General features: G+C 39.2%; 1 protein-coding gene across 3 annotated transcripts in view; it reads left to right on the top strand.

Annotated features, from left to right (window-relative positions):
- Nucleotides 1-22,541, top strand: part of LOC117516257 (aryl hydrocarbon receptor nuclear translocator-like protein 1) — a 79,994-nt gene that overhangs the window by 22,292 nt on the left and 35,161 nt on the right. For all 3 annotated transcript variants that reach the window (XR_004562344.1, XM_034177186.1, XM_034177185.1), the window contains exon 2: nucleotides 20,541-20,719. The gene's annotated coding sequence lies outside the window, so the exon portion shown is untranslated. The remainder of the gene's footprint in view (nucleotides 1-20,540; nucleotides 20,720-22,541) is intronic.

Genomic DNA, 22,541 nt, shown 5'->3' with positions numbered 1-22,541 from the left:
AGCTTAATCACTCATTTCTCACTGCAATCATTGTCATTGTTTTATGATTGTATGATTATTCTTCACCATGTGTAAAACTTTTGTGCTTGACGAAACTGTACAGAATCACCAAGAATACCAGTAAACAAAAATCCAGACCAGAATTGTTGCTACACTAGTATCACAAGTATATCAGCTTGTACTAGGTGTGTCGGCGGTTTTGTAATTGCCATTCTCCTGTTGAGTAGTTAATTACCACCATCGCATAAAATTACGTATAAACTGACATCCTACTATAGTTTGATCTTGTCTGTGTGTTTAGTTTTTTTTTTTTTTTTTTAATGCCCTTCTTGTTGTGTAAAATAGAAATCCTTCCTGTCTCTCAGACAAATGGAGCCAGTTAGTAGCACAAGTGGGAATGAAATCTGCTGCTGGCATCTGAGTCAGGGAGTTATTGCCAGAGATTACTCATAGTTTTTGAAGATGCCATGAAAATATATCACCAAGATGTGCACAACAAGGTCGTCTTCAGTTTTCTTTTCAGAGCTATATATAAAACCTGCATGTTTAATTATCATATGAAGTCTCAAGCTGAGTGTTGTCATGTAAATTAAAGCTCAGTTGACAAAACAATCTGTGGCCCTGAAATAAAAAAACAGGCTGAATAACATCTCTGTTTATGATTTTTTTTTTTTTTTTAATTACAGTAGTATTGGCATGAACCCGTGGTTTCAGAGCCGAGGCTGTGTGTGGAGGCAAGGCCCACCAGATCTAACTGGTAGTGCTCCACCTCCTGCACAAGCTCTGGCTCTTTCCTCCACAGCGAGGTGACGTTCCACACCCCCAGAGCTCACCTCTGCCACCGGCGTTTGGTCTGTCAAGGCCCTCGTCTTTCACTGCCACCCATGGGACAGTGCACCCGAACCCAGCAGTTCCCCATGCGGGTGGTGAGCCCACATGGTGGAGATGGAAAGTCCACATTGCCTCTTCGGACTGTGCCCAACTCGACTCTGTGGCAAGCCAGATGGTGATCAGTTGATAGCTCTGCCCATCTCTTCACCCGAGTGCCCAGAACATGCAGCCTCACATGAGATGATACAATCACAAAATCGATAATGGACCTTTGGCCTAGGGTGCTCTGGTATCATGTACACTTATGAGCATCCTTATGCTCATGGATGAGATGTCTCTTCAACATTGCGTTGTGGTCTAGGATAGTGCCTCAAGAGTGGCAATGTGGGGTGGTGGTCTCTAGGCATGGATATTGATAAAATTGTATCTATCAATTCTGCTTATTGATCCAATTCCTTAGCGATTCCCTTATCAATAACTCCTGTGAATTTTCTGTGTACTAAAAGTAGGCTTTTCAGGTTTTCTATGTCAACAACATTTTATTGAGTCTTAAAGTAAATAAATATGAAATTGGTCACTGGATCCTTGATCTCTGGGCATAAATAGAAAATAAAATCTGTAGTTTTTCTTAAAAGCATTTCCTTTCAGGTATTAATGAGACAAATTGAACGCCATAGTCCCTGAGCTGAGCTCTTGCAGCCGGCTGCGCTGCACGTCAGGATGTAATTCATAAAGAATGGAGGTTGTCTCATACTGGGAGAGGAAAGAAGGATTTTGGTTGGTTGTAGTTCGTTTGTATTACAACATTTGGAAAGAGGTGTCATTTGATTTAAAACGGCGATTCGCTTTGAAGTTATTAATTCCAACTGAAATCTATCTTTCCAGCTTTACTCAGCAGAGAATCGTGCAGCATTTGGAGCTGTGCAGTTAGTCCCACCAAACAGAGGATATTATTATTATTATTATTTATTATTTTTTCCTTTGCCTAAAATTCAGTTTACCAACCATTGAAGCGGGTCCACTCTCCTTGAGAACCAACGAGCGTGTGGAACGCAGGACGATTTTCTTTTCTTGCCCGCAACAAGACAAGAGTCCCAGTTAGTGACTTTAATCAGCACAACAGTGGTTCATGATTAACGTCTTTAAATGGCTTTGAGGTTAATGAAGAAATTGCGGATCCACTGCTTGTGCTTCCCTGCTTCTGAGACTGCTTTGCAGCTTACTCTGCGACCTGCTGCTTCACAGCTTCTCAGAAACAGCAGGCCTGCAGTCAACGAAGAGAAATGATCATTTTCCCGATACACACCCTCAAAAACAGCCGCTCTGGCGTAATGTGACTTAAGAACCGACAAGGGAATTGTTAAGCAAAAAGGCTATTGATGTCAGTGAATCAAATAATTTCTTATCTATTCTCAACAGAAACCGGTTTTTGATACCCATTCTCCTAGTGGTCCCCAAATTTAAAAAGGGGGACCAGAGTGTGTACCAATTATAGGGGCATCACACTTCTCAGCTCTACTCCAGGGTGCTGGAAAGGCGGGTTCGGCCGATAGTCGAACCTCCAATTGAAGAGGATCAGTGCGGGTTCCGTCCTGCCCGTGAAACAACTGACCAGCTCTTCACTCTCACAAGGGTCCTGTAAGGGGCCTGGGAGTACGCCCACCCAGTCTACATGTATTTTGTGGACTTGGAGATGGCGTATGATTGGGTACCCCAGGAAATACTGTGGGAGGTACAGAGTGAGTGGTCCCTTCTCAGGACCATCCAAACACTGTACTCACAAAGTGAGAGCTGTGTTCCGGTTCTCGGCATTAAGTTGGACTCGGCCTGAACCAGAGAACATTGGCACTTTGTGCCACAAGAAAATCAACTTAAGTTGAAAGAGTCACAACGCCTCATTCATTCACGTCAGTGTTTACTACAGACATCAGCCAATTCCTCAGCATTCTGCATGCAATGAAAATAAATCCCATGATCCACCAAAACAAAAATAAAATAAAAATGTTAAATTACTCTATTTAGCCTCCATGTGGAGGGGAGAGGCCACACGATAGTGTATGCATGCTCGATGAAATGCTTGCCAATATTTCTATGTTCCACTTGACAAACAACAGGGTTGTGTCAGTGGTGGAAAAGCAAACCAAGGCAGACTTAACCGTTCAAAGCCATACTGTGCAATACCGACCCGGACCACTCAGTGGAAACGGGGCTGTCACCATACACTGGCTGAAAGGTGTGACAGCGTGTTAGGTGCTGGGCATGTGTGTCCTTGCATTTCTTATTTTTGTATTTTTATTTTTCAGGTTATGACTGTTTGTTGTATCTTTTTGCCTATTACATTTTGTGCAGAATTTTTTGGGTTTTGTGGACCCCCCCCTCCCGTCAGCTTATAAATAGGCTTATCTGCGGGTGTGGCTCTCTCTCTCACCTTCTCCAGCTCACTTTGTACCACGGTCTGGGCGTGGCTCGTCAGCACGCACAGCCGTCAGCTGTCAGGATGCAGGCTGCAAGCCTTAGGCCTGAGCCTGTCCTGTGTGGGTAGTTTTTATAGTAGTTTTACTTTTGGATTTTTTTTTTCCTGTTTTGGTCTTGATGGGACTGGCTGTCTTGTTTTTGCTTTTTTTGTTAGTCTGGTGTTTGCAACGGCTTCTACGGCCCTGTTTGGGGTTGGCCCGCTGCTGCACCTGTTGTTTCTGTTTATCCGGCCTTCCAGGCCCCAACTTTTGTTTGTAACTTTTGGATTCTTTTTGGGACACAGAGAGGTAAGAATTCTTTTGTGTAACCTTAATAAAGAAGTCTAAATGAAATAAATCAAGAAGAACGAAGAGTAATTTAATAATCAATAAAAACTGACTATTTGACTCTTTCCTTCGTTGCTTGTGTCTCAAAAAATATACTCAACAAAAATATAAACGCAACACTTTTGGTTTTGCTCCCATTTTGTATGAGATGAACTCAAAGATCTAAAACTTTTTCCACATACACAATATCACCATTTTTCTCAAATATTGTTCACAAACCAGTCTAAATCTGTGATAGTGAGCACTTCTCCTTTGCTGAGATAATCCATCCCACCTCACAGGTGTGCCATACCAAGATGCTGATTAGGCACCATGATTAGTGCACAGGTGTGCCTTAGACTGCCCACAATAAAAGGCCACTCTGAAAGGTGCAGTTTTATCACACAGCACAATGCCACAGATGTCGCAAGATTTGAGGGAGCGTGCAATTGGCATGCTGACAGCAGGAATGTCAACCAGAGCTGTTGCTCGTGTATTGAATGTTCATTTCTCTACCATAAGCCGTCTCCAAAGTCGTTTCAGAGAATTTGGCAGTACATCCAACCAGCCTCACAACCGCAGACCACGTGTAACCACACCAGCCCAGGACCTCCACATCCACCATGTTCACCTCCAAGATCGTCTGAGACCAGCCACTCCGACAGCTGCTGGAACAATCGCTTTGCATAACCAAAGAATTTTTGCACAAACTGTCAGAAACCGTCTCAGGGAAGCTCATCTGCATGCTCGTCGTCCTCATCGGGGTCTCGACCTGACTCCAGTTCGTCGTCGTAACCGACTTGAGTGGGCAAATGCTCACATTCGCTGGCGTTCGGCACGTTGGAGAGGTGTTCTCTTCACGGATGATGCCAAGGAGATGTGTTGCACTGCATGAGGCAAATGGTGGTCACACCAGATACTGACTGGTATCCCCCCCCCCAATAAAACAAAACTGCACCTTTCAGAGTGGCCTTTTATTGTGGGCAGTCTAAGGCACACCTGTGCACTAATCATGGTGTCTAATCAGCATCCTGAGATGGCACACCTGTGAGGTGGGATGGATTATCTCAGCAAAGGAGAAGTGCTCACTATCACAGATTTAGACTGGTTTGTGAACAATATTTGAGAGGAATGGTGATATTGTGTATGTGGAAAAAGTTTTAGATCTTTGAGTTCATCTCATACAAAATGGGAGCAAAACCAAAAGTGTTGCGTTTATATTTTTGTTGAGTATATGTTGTAACACAGCCGCATAACTTATTTGACATATCCAGCATATTTGGTGCATTTTTCATACGTCACATACGTTGGCTAAATCATCAAGGTGTGACAGGGCCCTGAGAACAATAATTTCAGAAATTGCAGTTTACTGTGAGGCGTCCTATGACGCTACTGGACACAAATCCAATAAAAGGCAGAATGTGGCTCAAATGACGTTTTTGTCAAGCAAGTGCAAACAAATAATGTTCTCTGTAGGAGCAAAAATTCCTATTAACCCTCTGGGGCCGACGCCGTCGTGTACGACGGCTAAGACCAAGCTTTACTAAAGTATAAATAACTTGAATGATATGAGATAGAAACTTTTTTTTTTTTTTGCTGAAAAGTTAACTCCGCGGACTTTTGAGCTAGCCATCGGCCATCTTTGTACTCCTCATAGAAGCTGTGTGATGACGTGCGCAATGTGAGTATCCAATCTGAATTGGTTCACCGTCACATGGTTTTCCAAAATCCAATCGTAGGGCAGATTCACCTCACGTGAAAAGCCAAAGATTGTTTTCAGGATATGTTACTAGTTGGCCCCTTTTGAATAGCCCCCTGGGTGCTCCAATAAGTACATACTATTGGTCTCCAATGCGCCCTGCGCCATTACGCACAGCAATCAGTGAAAGCAGACGGAGAGCCTCTGATGACAATCTTGCGTGCTCAAACAGAGTGTGTAACTATCAGGATTGCTCCACTAGTTTGCATGTGAATGTTACTGGATAACTCGCTTTCTTGGCGTAAAGCACTGTTTACCATATCAATGGAGCGAGGGGGAGGGCCGCTCCTCAGACTGTAAGGAGCCAAAGTGTGAATGAAAGCTGCAGCACAGAACAGTCCAAAGCACAGTAGAAGTAGAAGTTTGTGATGTAACCTTTGTGTAATAGCAGACAGAAATTGCTTTGAGATGAGACAAACAAAATGCATAGTCCATTTTGTATATATTGTTCAAAATGTGCATTTGTTTATTGTTTGAACCTTTTTGTTGTTCAGTCTTTCACACAAGACCTCAAACAGTTGTTTATTATAGTTTGCTATGTGTTTTGAATAAATGTGTGGAAAATTATTTTTTGCTTTATTTTTTCCTTATTTCTGATTGTTATCCTTTATTACACTTAAACACAACAAAAGCATATATATTATGAAAGCACAGGTTGTCCTGAAAAAAAAGAGACATGAAACTTGATTGTGGGATGCAGGGAGAGCAGTTAACAGCAATAATAAAACACTTATGCCAGGCGAGTGAACTGTCCAAAAAATGCCCTCGGACCCCAGAGGGTTAACAGCAATCCCCTCAAGGTTCTCCCGGAAATTTTAGTGTAACGGTGCTGTTGGCAACTATCACCTGAAGGGGCGCGCAATGCTTCCCTTTGGGGTTCTATCCAATCTTTTGTCCTGAAGTCCCAAGACAAAAATTTTAATCTTTTAATCCTGTTTCTGGTCTGACTTTGTGCTGAATTGTTGATTAGTGAAATATTTGTTTCATTGACACACTGTATACATGTTATTACAATGTACAGTGTACATGACCAAAGTTCATTACAGTGCAATAAACTTATTTGAAAGTTGTTTTTTTACAGAAAGACAATTTATGGGATATTCCAGACTCTGCTACACATTTCCCAGCATATTTTTCAATTTGAACAGTTTGAATTCCCAAGTCACAATATCACCAGGCTGGCGGCATTCACTTCAGTGTGAAAATCTCACCTTGTCCTTGTGATTCAGGTTTTGACACACCTCTATAATGTCCAAAAAAAAGGACAAAAGTAAGTACTAATGATGAACTTGCAATGTAAGAAATAACTAAATTTGATACTGAAAGCAGTTTACACAGATAAAAGTATTTATGCCTTTCTTCTTGCAAGAAGAATGGAAAAATAACCCCCACAATGATCCTTTAGATCTTTAAAAAAAAGCCAAAACAAGGACATGTCACGTTATTTAACGTCCCAGTTAACAACATAACATCAAAGTTTTCATGATTGCAAATCTAGCTGCGCACATGCAGTAGTAATTAGTGGCAGCTGATGTGTTTTATTGGTAATTATCCCTCTCTCTCTCCATGAGTCAGCAGGTGCATTTCTGAAAAAACGTCTTACTCGGCATTTCTCGGTATGTGTGATGTACATTTTAGGAAAAGCAGAAACATCCCGGTGGCTGGCTGACAGAGTGAAACGAACGTCTGATAACGAAGCTTCTTTGCTTTCATTTGAAAGTGAAGCTTTGGATTTACAGAGAAGACGGACAGAAGGCGACACACTTCATCCAAAACTCTTAATTTTTTCAGAGTCTGTCGGATTTTGGATCGTGATGTTTGGTGACACTGCTGTTTGTGTCGCAGGATGCTATTTTACTCCCGCTGTGAAAGTGCATGTGGAATGTCTCCAACGCTGTTTTTACAGGCTGCCTGGAAACGCAGATGGACTTCTTACATTGGAAAAAAAGTCAGAATATGTTATTTTCAAGAGATAATGGACTTTCTATCTAACATGAGGGAACTTTGTGAAGAGCTCCGTGATACTGGCTGGTGATCGTGCAAGTGGGGCCTTCTTTGGTGGAGTGGACTTTATTTAATAGTGCCCTGTTCATTTTTTTTTTTTTTTTCAGTGTAGTTGGTAGGCTTTATTTTAATTTTAATGTGAGAATGTCTGTCTTGATGCGGCTCTATTCTGTAACAGAGCACCACGCTCCGCACTTGCTCAATGTGCATGCGGACATCTCTGCTGTTTTTTTAGGCTGTCCGATCACACAGATGTATTTCTTAGATTTTTCATAGTTATGTCGATGGCAGCACTTATAAACATGCACAAAGCTGAGCGTTTAACAGGCTGCATTCATGATTAATGGGTGTGCACGCACACAGTTTTCTCACAGTGGAAAGTGGCTGCTGTTTTTACCAGGACTGCATCAATTATCACTTAAAAATGAGTCATCATAACACGACATCGCACTTTACAATTAATCTGTGGCTCCGTTCTTAACATTAGCAGATACATTCCATTAAAGCATGCTGGAACATTTTCCTCAAAGAAACGCTGTTGGAAACACTCAGAAATGTTAAGATTTCAGTGTGAGAAGTCCTTTAAAACATAGAATAAAAATAACACATGCCACGATCCAGCACCTAAATCTCAAAGAATGAAAGCATGTCTCAGTACCTGAAAAATTTTGATTTCCGTTCTACCGTTTAATTCATCAAAACCTCCCTGTTCACTGTCACAGGGGCTGCAGCATTGTTGTTAGCCTGCAATGTGATCGATCCCGTGGCATATGGCGTCAGTCGAGTTGGCTGTGCACCGGCTTCGCTCTGCATGGTGCTTGGCACCGGTGTGCCCACTCCCCGGACAGACCGGCCATCACAGCGCCTGTGGTCACCGCCAAGATGAAACGACAAATGCAGAGATTGTCCTGTGATCATCAGGCTTCGTGTAACGCTTGCATTTTGTCATGGTTTGTGTTGTCTGGATGTAAACAAGATAAAATGAAGAGTTGAAGTTGTTTATGTTAAATTTCGCCATAAAAGTAGGTTTGCGCATTGTCAGATTCCCACCAAGTCTCGCGCTAGAGCATCGTGAGTTGACACCACAGTATAGTGGTACAGGGTGCCCCCTCCAAAAAATTGCCACAAAAATAAAGCCATAGAAAATCGATACACTTTTGCATACTGATATGTCATTTTGAAGCATATCTCTGGGAATTTTATCTCTGGTGTTCACTTCTAATTTCACCTCAGTTTTTGGCATTAACTCCTCTGGTCTGGCCAGATCTCCCTTCCATATCATTGTGAACCGTTCTATCAGTTTGAAACTTCTTTACAATCCTTCATATTGTCTTTGTGTCTGGAGCTTTTCTAACTGCAAAATTACATTGATGTTGTTGAGATTACACAATCGATTTGGTCTCAAAGTAGAATTCCACCAGTTTCCCTTTTTGCTTGATTGTAAGCGGCATTCTCATTGGATCAGGCTCAAACTACATCAGAAGAAATTCCTTACATATATCTTGATGTCTTAAAAATAAATAAATAAATAAATAAATAAAAACAGAATTCAGATTATCCATTGCAGAATTGGAGTCAGGCACGTTTTTTTTGGCATTATTCCATTGTCTGTGGAGAACCCTGCGACTTGTGAAGATATGTACATACAGAGGGGCAAAAAAACTTCAGTCAGACAAAGTTTGAAATCAGTCTGATAAATTAGTCTCATCCTCAGGCTGCACTTCTGTGCCGTTTGTTTTTCTCATTCTCCTCTGTGGTCTACAGCAGCTGTATTTAGGTTTTATGTCTTATCATAAAAGCAGTGTATCAGACCTCTTTCCAGGAAAACCGTTTGAGGGCAGTGATTGGAATGAATAATCATCTCTAAGGAGCCTTGCCAAGTTAAAGAAGAGAAAGGTGGCATGACAACTCACTTCATGACTAAGAAGTGATAAGACATGTCTGAAGCCATATGTTTAATTTGATCCCCCCCCACACACACATCCCAAAAGCACACTTTTATTTTTTTATTTTTAACAGAACTGTTATTTTTGAGAATTTCTTTTTGACGTTGTGCATCTTGATAATGTTTCACCCATGAAAATTATGTTGTTAGGTTTTGCGATTATTTTTCCCTCTGCAAGTGTTGAACTTGTCATCATTCAGAACTTGTGCATATTTTAGTACAACAGTTTATAGTTTCCATTTTGGTCTATTTGCGTTGGAGGTCACATTTAGTATTGTGACTGTTACCATTGCTCAGCCTGCACTGGTTTGTCTCTAACTTGATGTTCCACATCCCTGTCTCATGAACAGTATTTGTAATACCATCAGTGGATTTTTAAGATGCAATATAAAGCGCCTTGGGGCAACTGTTTGTTGTGATTTGGCGCTATATAAAAAAAAATTGATTGATTGAATTGCTCACTGCTAAAGCAACATAAAAACTTAACCTACCTGGACACCTCTGCTTTAGGCTTGGACTCAACTGAGAAACTGTCAGAAATCTTTAAGTCAGACCAGTTCATGGCAGTTGGTGACCATTTGTGTGGTCAAAAAGTGCCCCGCCCACCATAGGGTCATGACACATGTAGGGCTGCCACAAATGATTATTTTGATAAGACTAGTTGCCGATTATTTTTACGATCAGTCGAGTAATCTGATCACACGTAAATTGTGGCTTGTCGCACCAGCATGCAGCATGCTATTGTTTATTATATCATTTAATTAATTACTTTACTGTTGGCTTTATTGTTGGCAATATGTTTATGCCAGTAAAGGAGGGAGAGGGGGAGAGAGAGAGAGAGATCTTGGCCTGGTAGGTACTAGGTAGATATTGTGGTATTCTGGGTTGAACTCCTTGATCATTTCTTTGAAACCTTCATGGCCAACCATGGACATGGGTCTCTTTCTCTTTTTGCTCTGTATGCACCACTCTGCATTTAATCATTAGTGATCGATCTCTGCTCCCCTCCACAGCATGTCTTTTTCCTGGTTCTCTCCCTCAGCCCCAACCAGTCCCAGCAGAAGACTGCCCCTCCCTGAGCCTGGTTCTGCTGGAGGTTTCTTCCTGTTAAAAGGGAGTTTTTCCTTCCCACTGTAGCCAAGTGCTTGCTGACAGGGGGTCGTTTTGACCGTTGGGGTTTTACATAATTATTGTATGGCCTTGCCTTACAATATAAAGCGCCTTGGGGCAACTGTTTGTTGTGATTTGGCGCTATATAAAAAAATTGATGATGTTGATGATGATGTCAGTCACCAACATGTTCAAGATTGGCTCAGTCAGGATATTTGCTTGGCGAGGGGTGCATGTTGTTGACTTGATAACAAAGTCGCTTATTGAAGAGGAACTTTTTTTTAGCACAGTAACATAGCATTATAAAACATTAGTGTTATCATATTTCCTATTCAAACATGACATCGCTGTTATAATGTTACAGCAAACACACAACATATCAAATCAATTTTATTTATATAGCGCCAAATCACAAACAGTTGCCCCAAGGCACCTTATATTGTAAGGCAAGGCCATACAATAATTACGGAAAAACCCCAACGGTCAAAACGACCCCCCTGTGAGCAAGCACTTGGCAACAGTGGGAAGGAAAAACTCCCTTTTAACAGGAAGAAACCTCCAGCAGAACCAGGCTCAGGGAGGGGCAGTCTTCTGCTGGGACTGGTTGGGGCTGAGGGAGAGAACCAGGAAAAAGACATGCTGTGGAGGGGAGCAGAGATCAATCACTAATGATTAAATGCAGAGTGGTGCATACAGAGCAAAAAGAGAAAGAAACACTCAGTGCATCATGGGAACCCCCCAGCATTCTAAGTCTATAGCAGCATAACTAAGGGATGGTTCAGGGTCACCTGATCCAGCCCTAACTATAAGCTTTAGCAAAAAGGAAAGTTTTAAGCCTAATCTTAAAAGTAGAGAGGGTGTCTGTCTGATATGCTCTCTCCTTCTAGTCCCTGTTAGCACTCTAGCTGCAGCATTTTGAATTAACTGAAGGCTTTTCAGGGAACTTTTAGGACAACCTGATAATAATGAATTACAATAGTCCAGCCTAGAGGAAATAAATGCATGAATTAGTTTTTCAGCATCACTCTGAGACAAGACCTTTCTAATTTTAGAGAGATTGCGCAAATGCAAAAAAGCAGTCCTACATATTTGCTTAATATGCGCATTGAAGGACATATCCTGATCAAAAATGACTCCAAGATTTCTCACAGTATTACTAGAGGTCAGGGTAATGCCATCCAGAGTAAGGATCTGGTTAGACACCATGTTTCTAAGATTTGTGGGGCCAAGTACAATAACTTCAGTTTTATCTGAGTTTAAAAGCAGGAAATTAGAGGTCATCCATGTCTTTATGTCTGTAAGACAATCCTGCAGTTTAGCTAATTGGTGTGTGTCCTCTGGCTTCATGGATAGATAAAGCTGGGTATCATCTGCGCAATGCCGTCTAATAATACTGCCTAAGGGAAACATGTATAAAGTGAATAAAATTGGTCCTAGCACAGAACCTTGTGGAACTCCATAATTAACCTTAGTCTGTGAAGATTCCCCATTTACATGAACAAATTGTAATCTATTAGATAAATATGATTCAAACCACCGCAGTGCCTTTAATACCTATGGCATGCTCTAATCATATCCAATCATAGCTTTAGCAACATATGTGTGCTAAAGCTAATGAAATGATCATAGTTAATGTTAACGTTTACAGCTATCAATGTAAGTAAGTATCTCACTATAGATGGTAGTGTTAGCGGAAAACTAGCCAATTACCTTACCGAGATGATTGGCCTTTTTTGTCAACATCTGAATCAACAACAACGTGATTCCTTCTCAGATGCTCCTGTATTGCTGTTGTGCTGTCATGGAAGGCAAGTTCTGCCATGCAGATTATGCTTTTTTCTCTTTTAATTTGGTTAAAATGTTCCCAAATGTTTGAGCTCTGTTCCCGACTAGTCACGATAATGTTTGGGCATAACTTTTCCAGTGACACTCCAGTTACCACTACTGCGCATGCATGTCAACGACAGAAAGGCAGTGGAAGGTACAGCCATAGTTTTTGAGAGAAAAACACAGCCTAAATAGTAAATGGACTGCATTTTAATAGCGCTTTTCCATCTGCATCAGACGCTCAAAGCTCTTTACACATCAATGACTCACATTCACCCCGATGTCAAGCTGCTGCCATGCAAGGCATCCACTACACAAGGGAGCAACTAGGGGATTAAGGACCTTGCCCAAGGGCCCTTAGTGATTTTTCCAGTCAGGCTGGGATTTGAACTCAAGCTCGATGCTTAACCCCTAGACCATCACCTCCCCTAGCTTAAAAAAATAAACGATGACATTGATTATTAAATGATTCACTGACTACTTTAATAATTGACATAATTGTGACTAGTTGTGGCCCTGGACACGTTGCTACTGAATTACAGCAGTGTTTCGAGATGTGACACATCATCAAGTATCGCCACATGAACACAAAACATCAGCGAGATGACATCACGATGCAGCTATAGCTTATGCAGCATATGGAAAGTGCGCTAAAATTGTCTTTAAATACATTGTGTGGCTGATAGATGGTTACTTTCGTGAGGTAGTGATAAACTGACGATCTGCCTGGGTGGTTAACATCCAGGACCCAAGTTAGTTCTCTAGTGTGGTGCGCTAAAATGTTGCTAGTATCCCCAGGATTAATGAATGGGTAAACCCATCAGTAATCCAAAAGGTTCTGATGTCATATACCAGGATAGTCTGCCTTTCTGTTTGTAGGGGGAAAAGCCATAAAATGGAGTATGTTGCAGAATTTCTTCAGCGTTTTATGTGTACAGTCATTAGCAATGGTCTTGGGGTGGTGCACTTAATTTTTTTTGTTTTTTTTGTATATACCCGGTAAAATTTATGGGGAAACTCTTCCCTTATTGTGCGTATAAACTCGTTATGGGAGATTTGTGTAGACAGCTGTTTGGAGATCCTGCTACTCGTCCCAATTCTGACATCTTGTCAGTGAGTGTAACTTAAAATAGGCTTAAAGGGATTATCCAAAATGGGCACTAGTAGTGCAGCAAATAACTGAAACAATACTTCACACGGTGATACAAGCACCAAATACAGCACAAATTCTCCTTAGACATTGCTCTTGTGAAAAAACCAATGGGCCACTTGAATTTTCAATAGGCAACCACGTAGGGGTCAGTTGAAGAATTACACAGGGGTTAAAATATAAAAATGCTCCAATCATATTGAAAACTATACCACATTATTTGTCTGATCATAAAGATTCCAAAAAGGTATAGTTTGGACTATCTATGACTGAATGTTATGGGGTAAAAACCTAAAGAATGGTGACAAAGGTCAATTTCAGTTTGTACAGGAGTCAAAAGTTAAAGTTGCTCCAGTTTTAGTAAAGAATGGTGCAAATTGTTGATTGAGCTACTTGGATTAATAAATGGAATAGTTTTGACTATTGAATGCTTGGTCTCTAAAGTAAAGGTCAAATAATGTTGACGTCCATTAAATTCTATGACATGTGACATATTACCCCGTAACGTGATAACTAAGCATGATACGTATATGGTGCAAACTATTCCTTTTTGAAACCCTGTTAACTCAACCAATAATTTGCATCACCTTTGAACAAAATTGGAGCAACTCTAAGTTTTGACCCCTGTCCAAACTGAAACTGAACTTTATCACCATTCTTGTTGTTTTTATCCCATAACTCTATAGAATTCAGTCATAGATAGTCCAAACTATACCTTTTTGGAATCTTTACAATCAGACAAATAATGTGGTATAATCTTCAATATGACTGGAGCATTTTTATATTTTGACCCCTATGTAATTCTTCAATTGACCCTTACGCGGCCCCTATTGAAAATTCAAGTGGCCCGTCGGTTTTTTCAAAAGGGTAATATCTAAGATGTACTTCTGCCAAATTTGGTGTTTGTATCACCATTTGAAGGATTCCCCTCTAAGTATTCTGTTATCTGCCGCACTGTAGGTGATGAACATTTGTATAGGAGAATGTCAAACCAGTTTCAGTATCTTAGATGTTGTCATCTTTAAAATCCTGAAGGCACTGGTTATTGTGTTGCCAGATTGGGCGGCTGACAAACATTGCTGCCTGGCTGCTCCAGTGGCTCATCTGTAGGCTTGTCTGCTTCCTTACTTACTTGAGTGGGTGTAGAACAGGGAAATGAAGCTGAACAGCTTGCTGAGTCATTGACTAAAAAGAAGTAGGTGGTGGATGGAAATTAAGGCTGGCTATTTGACACCATAGAGACCAACTGACCCAGTTTCCACTCCAGCACCAGTTCCTTTTAGTGTTCCATCATGACAGAGTGGTTTTCCCCCTGCTTGCACACAGCTTTATCCCAGTTAAAGCACTTGCCATTCCTGTTCTGACCTACTGATCTGCTGCCTGCTACTTCACTAAAGTGTTTTTAAGTATTACATTTTGCTGTTGCTGAGCTTAGTCACTTTTGCAACATTGAAAAAAAAAAAGATGAACATTTTCAATAGTAGGTGAGGGACGCAGGCAGTATAAATGTATTTTCATATAATTTGTATACTAGATGTTCAGTCCTGGTCATAATTATTGTATCAGGGGACTAAGGATGGATTGCTGTGGTCTTAGTAAAATCCATTACATTTGTGATCTTTAGTTTATACAGAGTAGTCCAGCTGTTTATAAACTGTTTCACCATTAAAATTCAATCTCAACTCAGTGTTGATATAGTAACCAGTGAATCATCACAGCCTCTTTAAATAAAAGAAGAGCAATGACTTCGGTTTACATATTGATAAGTCCTGTTCTCGCTTTCACTGATAGAAAAACTTCCTGGAATCAGATACAGGAAGATACATAGAGTGATGTGTGAAGGTCACAGTTGTCCACAAATGTGATCTAGCGTACTCAGGGTTCTCACCAGGATTTTTTTTATACTGCACAAGGGGAACTTAGCGGGACATAGCTACATGACGAGCTTTGCAGGCGCGAGTATTGTAAAGTGGTTCGGGGGCACCCACCCCCCCCGAAACTTTGAAATGTATAACCTTTTGAGACAGTTTCCTGCATTTTGAGGGCCACTTTGTGTTACTACCTACGACGATAAATAACGTCCAACATCTGAATTGAATTGAATTGAAGATTTATTTTGAACATAACAAAAGAAAAAATAAAAGACAATGTAAAATTAAAGTTAGTTCAAAAAGGAGTGAGAAGTCGAAACTTATCTAATCCCACCCCTTCTCCCTGTATAATGATTTTCTATATCAATCCGTTTCCTTAAAAATACTACTGACAATCATGATAATAATAATAATCATAATTAATAATAATAATAGCAACAACAATAATACTAATAGTAACAACAATAATGATACAATACAATTTTAGAAAAAAGACAAAGAACCCAACAAAACACAACAGAAAAGATAGACCCAACTAACAATGAACATAAATAAATCCATAAAACAAATATAGAAATAAATAAGTTTCCTGTGAACACCTAGTGACTCTCACACTGTATCCCATGAAAACACATTCTTTATATATTCTATATATTTTGTTGAATGTTTGTACACTGCTTTAACTCCTCATTCATACCGTTCCACAGTCTCACCCCACAGAATGAAATGCAGAATCGTTTCTTGTTTGTGCGGATTTTGTTCATTTTGAAGTTGTATTTCCCTCATAATTGATAACCCCCCCCTCGATCCTTGAACAATTTCTGTATGTTATTTGGTAAGCACTGTTTTTTTTTTTTTTTTTTTTTTTTTTTTTTTTTTTTTTGCCTTGTACAAGATCTGTGCTGTTTGGCATCTTACTATGTCTGTTAATTTTAATAGTTTTGATTTTAAGAAGAGTGAGTATGATCTTGATAGCTGACATTATGAATGACCCGTATTGCCTTTTTTGAAGAATAATTAATGATTTCATTGAAGTCATATAGTTATTACCCTAAATTTCTACACAGTAATTTAAATACACTAAGAAAATGGAACAGTATAAGATGCAGAGTGATTTATGATCCAGAACATGTTTTCCTTTAACACTGAAATGCTTCTTGATAATTTGGTTTGTATGTATTTGATGTGTGGTTTCCAACTGATTTTCTCATCTATTATTACCCCAAGGAATTTATTTTCATTAACCCTTTCAATCTGCACCCCATCTATCTGTATTCGTACTTGCTCATTGGTTCTGCAGTTCCCAAATAACATTAGTTTTGTTTTATTTAAGTTCAGTGACAATTTGTTTCGGCCAAACCATATTTTTAATTTGTTCATTTCTTCAGTGATTTCCTCTACCATTTCTTTTAAGTTCTCCCCAGAAAACAACACCAGTTTGAGTATCTGTGACACCTTACAAATATGATTAATATACAATATAAATAGCTTGGGCCCCAACACTGACCCCTGTGGTACCCAACCAAACAATGTCCAAACATTCAGAACTGACATCACCCATCTTAACAAACTGCTGTTGTAAATAGCTTCTAACCCAGTCTGATACAATACCTCTGATGCCATATCTTTCCAGTTTTCTAATTAATATTTCATGGTTGATTGTGTCAAAGGCTTTCTTAATGTCAATAAATATTCCAACTGCATATTTCTTTTGTTCAATGGCATTTGTGATTTCTTCAATTGCTTGTATCATTGCTAATGATGTTGTACTGTTTGATCTAAAACCATATTGGCTATCGGAGAGTAATTTGTGCTTTTCAATGAATATATCCAATCTATTACTGACATCGGGGTGAATGTGAGGCATAATTGTAAAGCGCTTTGAGCGTCTGATTGAGATGGAAAAGCGCTATATAAATGCAGTCCATTTACCATTTATTATTAAAGATTTTGTCCAGTATTTTGGAAAATTGTGGAAGTAAAGACACAGGTCTGTAGTTGTTGAAATGATGCTTGTTCCCAGTTTTCTACAGTGGAATAACTTTAGCTATTTTCATCTTTTTTGGGGAATAAGCCAGTTTGAAATGATAAATTACAGATGTATGTTACATGTTTTGAAATCCCTTAAATGACCTTTTTTTCCTGTTATCATATCAATGTCATTATAATCAGTTGATTTTTGTTTTTACATTTTTTTTAACAATACATCCATGTTTTTCCCAACTGTCCCAGGATCAGAATTTTTTCCTGCAAGATCAGGTCCCACATTTACAAAAAATTTATTTAGATTGTCAGCCACATCATTTGTATTACAAAATTATATTACCCTCATCAATAAAATACTCAGGATATTGTAATTGCTTAGAACTACTTCTTATAATACTGTTTAGTATACCCCACATTCCCTTTATTTTATGTTTATTATCTAATAATGTCCTATAATTTTTTTGCTAGACCCTATGATATTTAACTTATTTCTATATTGTTTATATTTATTTTCTGCCTCTTTAGTTCTCAGTCTTATAAATTATCTGTATAGTGCATTTTTCTTCTTGCAGGCGTTTTTTTTTTTAAACCTTTTGTGATCCATGGGCAGTTGCCATACTTCAGTTTTCTTGTGTATTCTTTAATTGGACAGCTTTTGTCATATAATTGCTTAAATGCCTTGAGAAATATTTCATATGCATTGTCCACATTGTTTTCTCAGTATACTGCTTCCCAGTTTTGCACCAGTAATTCATTCCTGAATGCGTTTATTGATTCCCCTGACCTCATTCTCCGATATTCTTTTTGATTATTTTTCTTTCTATTGGTGTGGTTGTAGTCATAGATGATAATGATGGATAGATGATCACTGGTGTCATTAATTCGAATACCACTTATCGTTTTATCCTCAAGTTCATTAATGTATATGTTGTCAATCAAGGTGGCACAACTGAGGGTGATTGTGGTTGGTCTGGTGATTTTTGGAAATAGACTCATACATTGCACTGATAAAGTCATCTGTTGTACTATGCTTATATGGATTTAATATATCAATGTTGAAATCATCACATATGAAAATTACTTAATTGCTTTGTTTTGCAAATTATGCACCTTCTATCCATTCCCTGAAAGTATCAACATCCTTCAAAAAAGAAAACGACAACAAAAACAAAACAAAATTCCCCCTATGGCGGTTAAATCACAGCATAAGGACCCCTATGCTCAACTGCTCTGGCTAGAACCCTAGTACTGTTTGATGACATAACACACTTTGGTTGTACCATGTGATGTGGGCAAAAACAGTCATTGCACACTCAGAAACTTTAGTGCAACCTTGGTGCTTTTGAGCCCGTAGCGTATCCATGCCATGACATGGATACGCTAGGGGCTCCTTGGGAATTTAAGGGATTATGAAAGTATATTTTCAAGCACCCTGGAAATCCTGTCATGGTGTAAACAAGACCATAGCACAATGACTGACTGTCTCAGTTCATCTTGGACCCTCTAAGGATTTCCAGAGACCAGGTTTCAAATGGTGACCTTCCAGGATACATATCTGTGAAAATGACAGTGGGGCTTTAAAAACTATTTTAACCGAATATTTTAAATATTTCAAATAGTCTCTTTGGGCTCCCTGTATTAAAACATGATGTGCTGTCACACAATATTTCACGTCAGGTTGACGAAAGACTGCAAATTAGTTTTTCTAGTAGGGATGTCCCGATCAGGTTTTTTGGCCCCGATCCGATTCCGAGTCATCTGATTTTGAGTATCTGCCGATACCGAGTCCCAATCCGATACTTTAAAAAAATGAACAATGAACAAATGCTAAATATATAATAATTTCATTTTAATCACCTTATTTTATTATCTATCACTTAAACAGTGCACTTCTCAATCAAGTAATAATCTACCAGATAATAATCTACCAGACTTAAAAAATGTATAAATGTCCATGTTATTTTATTTGTCTAAAAATAAATGTCAAAGGATCCTTATGTTAAACAAGAAATTCTTATCTGAAATAACAGGTGGTTTTAATTTATAGATGAAAGGTTTTTAAAGAACCATTCATTGATTTAGCTATTTTAATTACAAGTGTTCTAAACTTTTTTTTAAACAGTAATCAGTAGGTATGGGTATTGATAAGATTTTATCGATATCGATGCCATTATCGATTCTGTTTATTGATCCGATTCTTTATCGATTCCCTTATCGATCCCTCTTGTGAATTTTGTACTGAAAGTAGGCTTTGCAGGGTCCTATGTATTTCATTGAGTCTTAAAGTAAATAAATATGAAATTGGTCACTGTATCCTTGATCTCTGGACATAAATAAAAATAAAATGGTGTTTTGCTTTGAAGTTATTAATTCCGACTGGATTCTATCATTCTAGCTTGACTCGGCAGAGAGCCGCACAGCGTTTGGAGCTGTGTGTACAGAACAGAGGACGATTCTCGTTTCTTTCTCGCAACAAGACAGGAGTCCCAGTTACTAACTTTAATCCGCACAAAAGTGAATCACGATTTCACATATTCAGGGATGAAAGTGGTGAAAAACAAAAAGAGCTGAAACCCAAAATTACCCCCCAACACCACCTGCATGAAAATGTTTGAATTCTAGAAGCTCTGAAATGCAGTCTGGGACTATTACAGACAATAAACTGCAGTGAGTGAGTGCAATGCGCAACGCCCCATTTCGATCAAGTCTGAAATCACGTGATCGGGCCCGATTTCAGATCACGTGATCGGATCGGGACATCCCTATTTTCGATTCATTATGTAACATACATATTTTTTGGGCTAACTCAGTGTAGCTGTTATTGAATGACAGAGATGGCAATAAGAAAGTAATTGGGTTGAAATTTGCCCAAAATAAAACACTGTCATAGTTGCACACTCATTCTGTCACAGGAACTGGTGTGTGTGTGTGTTTGTGTGTGCGCTCCATATAATCGTCTTCAAATATTAAAAATACCAAACATTTCAAACATAACTCTGAAAACAAATGTGTAATTAAGTTGACATGAATAAAAAATGTTTTATTGCTTGCTGTTGCCCAACCTGTGGCTCCCCACTTTAATTTTGTAATTTATAATACAGCCAGAGGAAATGTTCTAATTAGTCCAGATTGAGTTACTACACTTCTCAGGTCAACTGTAAAGAACCTAGAGTTGTCTTGTCTATTTTACGTACCTTCTAAATTGAATTTTAATCAGGTTCTTTTGTTTAATATATTTTCGTATTTACATTTCTTTTTCCTGCTCATCTCTCTCCAGTTGATAGAAAGCCAGTTGCTTAAAGAACAACTCCCTCAGGAACGGACATATTACGTCAATCTGGATGAAACGGAGACAAGTGGAATCAAACCAGACTAAGGCCAGATCAAGACCAACCAGGCCAGACTGATCCAGACACAACCAGGCCAGTCTAGGAAACGTTCAAGTTTCCAATCCAGGTAACTGAACCACTCCTGTCTATGGGCTGCCATGTTTGTAAAGGAATGTTAGCACTTCAGAAAACTTTATTCACACGATCCTTACGGAATTACACAAAACTGTTTGAGTATTTCACTATACAGTGGTCCCTCGTTTATCACGGGAGTTACGTTCTAAAAATAACCCGCGATAGGCGAAATCTGCGAAGTAGTCAGCGTTATTTTTTACGATTATTATAGACGTTTTAAAGCTGTAAAACCCCTCACTACGTACTTTATACACTTTTCTCAAACAGGCATTAACATTTTCTCACTTTTCTTTCGTGTGTAAACACTCTCAAAGTTCAAACCTTAGTAAAAAAAAATAAGACCAACCTGTTTTCAGGCCCAAACATTTTTTGAGGAATAAAAATAGAACGTTTTCCTATAAATAATTATGATGGCTTTTAGAACTAAGGAATTTAATTTTAACGATCAACCTACGAGGTTGGACACATAAGAAATTATTAATAGTGACTGACCAGTATTTCACAGTTCCTCTGATTGCGCCTCTTCATCCTGGCGCCGCCCCGCTGTCGCGCCTTTTTCCTCTGAGTGACACCTCGGTGCAGGTGTCTTTTTCTGAGTGAAGAACACAGTTATAGGTAGTTGTTGGCGCTCTTTTTTTTTTTTTTTCTTCTGGGCGAGAAGATTCTTATAAACAGACATGTAGAACACAATGCGCGTACTCTCCCTTCGTGGTGCCGCGACCGGCCTTCCTGATGAGGACGCAGAACACAATGCGCTGTAAAAAAAACAAAACAAAAAAAAAACAAACAAACAAAAAAAAAAGCATGCAAAATTTGACTAAAAAAAAAAATCCGCGAAACTGCGAGGCCGCAAAAGGTGAACCACGTTATAGTGAGGGACCACTGTATATTATTAAAAAAAATAAGCTTACCCTTCTCTAAATGTCTAGTTACTTCCTGTCATGCCAGTTTTATTTCGCAGACAAAGACCACCCTGATTGTTGCACTTGAAGCTGAGTGTTGAGTCAGAATGTCCTTGATCAGTAGTAAGAATCAAGCTTTTACTGCTTTCTGAGTCTCAGCTGTTAGCAGTATATGGGTTTGTGATGAAAGTGTTGACTTTGTAGAGGTTCACTTATCTTAGCAGTAACATTCATGTCTTGAAGAGTGAAGAGTTGCTCATGGCATCATGAGGTTGCTGGATGGAGGTGTTTGGTGATACAGATTTTTGTTGGAGAATGAAAATTCAGGTCTTTAGGGTTTTAGTACTTGCTGTATTGTATGGTTGAAAGTAGAGTCCCAACTGATATGGATTTTGGAGGGGCCCATACTGATATTGTAGAGTACAGTGCATTTCACTTTTTCACATTTTCTTATGTTACAGCCTTATTCCAAAATTAGAACATTTAATTTTTCCCCACAGTTCTACACACAAAACCCCATAATGACAATGTGAAAAATGTTTTGGTAGTTTTTTGCCAATAAATTGCATCTGCCAAGAATGTAATAAAATAATCAGCATTTATTTATTTATTTGTCTGTCTGTTAGCAGGATTGCATCAAAATTACTGCACGGATTTTTCTGTAGCTTAATTGGAGTCCACCTGGGGTAAATTCAGTTGATTGGACATGATTTGGAAAGACACACACCTGTCTACATATAAGGTCCCACAGTTGACAGTCAGAGCACAAACCAAGCATGAAGTCAAAGGAATTGTCTGTGGACCTCTGAGACAGGATTATCTCAAGGTACAAATCTGGGGAAGGGTACAGAAACATTTCTGCTGCTTTGAAGGTCCCACTGAACACAGTGGCCTCCATCATCCATAAACTGA

The sequence above is a fragment of the Thalassophryne amazonica genome, chromosome 8 (assembly GCF_902500255.1).
Source record: "Thalassophryne amazonica chromosome 8, fThaAma1.1, whole genome shotgun sequence".
Classification (NCBI taxonomy): domain Eukaryota; kingdom Metazoa; phylum Chordata; class Actinopteri; order Batrachoidiformes; family Batrachoididae; genus Thalassophryne; species Thalassophryne amazonica.
This window is presented reverse-complemented; position numbering and strand designations above follow the sequence as displayed.